The sequence below is a fragment of the Mirounga angustirostris genome, unplaced genomic scaffold (genome assembly GCF_029215605.1).
Source record: "Mirounga angustirostris isolate CCGP_5_RB_7025 unplaced genomic scaffold, mMirAng1.0.hap1 SCAF_1, whole genome shotgun sequence".
Taxonomy (NCBI): domain Eukaryota; kingdom Metazoa; phylum Chordata; class Mammalia; order Carnivora; family Phocidae; genus Mirounga; species Mirounga angustirostris.
This window is the reverse complement of record NW_026991709.1, coordinates 81178377-81181313: the sequence shown is the minus strand read 5'-3', so window position 1 is coordinate 81181313 and position 2937 is coordinate 81178377. Positions and strand designations below refer to the sequence as shown.

Here is a 2937-nt window from a genome sequence, read left to right as displayed (position 1 = left end):
AGGAATCCTGTGACTGGAATCTGAGTCCTGAAACTCTTCTCATTGCTATGAAAGAAGGACATTACTGCCCAGCCCAGAGAGGACAGTCCTGCCTGGTTTAGGCAGATGATTGAAACCGAAGGAGTGATGGGGCAGAAAAGGGGGAATTTTTTTTTTTTAAGATTTTATTTGTTTATTTGAGAGAGAGAATGAGATAGAGAACATGAGAGGGGGGAGGGTCAGAGAGAGAGGCAGACTCCCCACCGAGCAGGGAGCCCGATGCGGGACTCGATCCTGGGACTCCAGGATCATGACCTGAGCCGAAGGCAGTCGCCCAACCAATTGAGCCACCCAGGCGCCCGAAAAGGGGGAAATTTAAAACAAGACCCTAAACACAAGGTTCCAAGAGGGAAAAGGGGACAGGTAGAGTGGACATTAGGAGTTCTTTTTTTCTTTTCTTTTCTTTTTTTTAAAAAAATATTTGATTTATATGACAGAGAGAGACAGGGCTAGAGAGGGAACATAAGCAGGGGGGAGTGAGAGAGGGAGAAGCAGGCCTCCCGCCGAGCAGAGAGCCCGATGCGGGGCTCGATCCCAGGACCCTGGGATCGTGACCTGAGCCGAAGGCAGATGCTTAACGACTGAGCCACCCGGGCGCCCCAGGAGTTCTTTTTTTCCTTTAAGAAAATTTAGATGTAGTTAGCATGTAACATTATATTAGTTTCGGTTGTAAAACATGACTCGGTATTTGTATATACTGTGAAATGATCACCACAATCAGTCTAGTTAACATCCATCATTATGCATAGGTACAAATTTTGTGTTTGTGCATGTGATGAGAACTTTCAGGATCTATTCTCTTAGCAACTTTCAAGTATTCAGTACAATAATATTCACTATAGTCACCGTGCTGTACATGTCATTCCCATGATTTATATATTTTGTAGTTGGAAGTTTGTACTTTTTAACCCCTTCACCTGTTTTTCCCACTCTTGGGGTTCTTTCTTTCTTTCTTTTCTTTTTTTTAACAAACAGCTTTATTGAGGTGTACTAGATAGTCAATAAACTTCATATTTAAAGTATACAATTTGATAAGGTTTTTTTCTTTTTAGTTTAGTCTGAATAAAACCCAGCATAAATGTATTGCTTTGTTTTGGAAATAATGGCTCAGTGTCTTTGTTCTGACAGCTTCCTAAGGGCAAACCACAGTTTGAAGTTGTCATTTTGGGTTTAAACTGCACAGAAAGAAGAGACAGTGAAACTTGCTTTTTGTTTTTATTTTCTTTTAAAGTCTCCAGATCTTGCAAGGCCAGTTTCTCCAGACCTACAGGCAGATAGTTGTGGCACCTGATCCTGTTTGAAACAGATATGGTTTAAATGATACCAGCCAAGCTTAGTGATCTGGAGGTCCCCGTTTATCTTTATGGTATCAACTGCAGATAACGTTTGAATGCGGTGGTAAAAATAAAAAAGTTGGTGTCCATCCACAGACACTCTGAAACGTAAGTGTTCACAAAGAATTTCCACCCTGAATGGATGATCTGGGATGGATGGAAAGTAAGGGATGGCTGACTGTTTCTCAGATACTCAAGAATTTTTATATTTTGAACACAGCTTTGCGTTCAATTGCCAAATTGGCAGGAGGGTTTTCAGAGTCACCAGAAGTCAATCTGATGGAAAGCACTCCGGCTTGAGGTCTACGGTGCCCACCACCAACACCTTCCTGCCTGGTCTCATGCCAGCTTTAATGTGCCCACAAAATGGAACTATCAGTCGTGGGAAGTACCACAATCTCTTACTGGAGAGCCCAAGGAGTTGTTTAAATGCCCATCATCTAGTTTCAGCACTGCATTGCAGTGGATCAGGCCAAGTCTTGCACTGGGGAACAAGGCAGAGCACGGAGGGAGGGCTGCTCGGAGGAGGCAGGAGGCGGGGGACGTGGGACGAGAAGCACAGGCAGGCAGGGATCCAGGGCAGAACTGAGCGGGGCTGGGGAGCAATTGGAGGCTGGCTCCCGTGCGCACTACAGCTCGATGAGTTTTGATGTATGGATGTACTTGTGATACCATCACCATTATCAAGATATTGAATGTATCCATCACCGTCCAAATTTCCTTGTGGACCTTTGTAATTTCCACCCCACCCCCCATCCCGCGTGCCTAGACAATCATGGGTCTGCTTTCCGTCACTATAGAGAAGCTTGGATTTTCTAAAAGTTTATGTAAATGAAAGTATGCAGTATGTACTCTTTCTGTCTGACTTATTTCACTCAGCATTATTATTCTGAGATTCATTCATGCTGTTGTATCGGTAGTCCATCCCTTTCATTGCACAATAATATTCTTTCATCTGTTGGTAGACATCTGGGTCGCTTCCAGGTTTCAGCTATCACAAATAAAGCTGCTATATATATTTGTGTACAAGTCTTTGTAGGGACATGTGCTTTCATTTCTCCAATGTAGATTTCTGAGAGTGGAATGACTGGATCATATAGTACGTGTATATTTAATTTTTGAGGAAACTTCCCAGTGTTTTCCAAAGTGGTTGTTTCATTTTCTATCCCCACCAGCAACGTAGAGAGTTCTGGTTGCTGCACATCCTCACTTGGTACAGCGTTTGGTAGAGCCCATCTTTCTAATTTTAGATATTCAGATAGATCTCAGTGTGATTTTAATTCGCATTTCACGTGGAGTTCTTTCAATTTAGGGTTTCACAAACATAACAAGAAAGCTAAGTTGAGAATTATTCTGCCTATACAGTTGCCCTAAGAATAAACAGAAATACTTAATGTATTACAAGTATCACAAATAATGAATGAGCTCTGATAAACTACTCTGAATCTTTCCTCTTTAAGCATTGGCTCCCATCGGAAGCTAGCTGAGGCCCAAGAGGAGAAAATCTACTTGGTCATGTGTTCAGGTCTGTCTTCCCTCTGCTCCAGTGGGGCCCCCTGTCTTG

General features: G+C 42.8%; 1 pseudogene; it reads right to left on the bottom strand.

Moving 5' to 3' along the window:
* Positions 1-1254: 1254 nt before the first annotated feature.
* On the bottom strand, positions 1255-2609 carry LOC123862872 (galectin-related protein-like; annotated as a pseudogene).
* Positions 2610-2937: the final 328 nt, after the last annotated feature.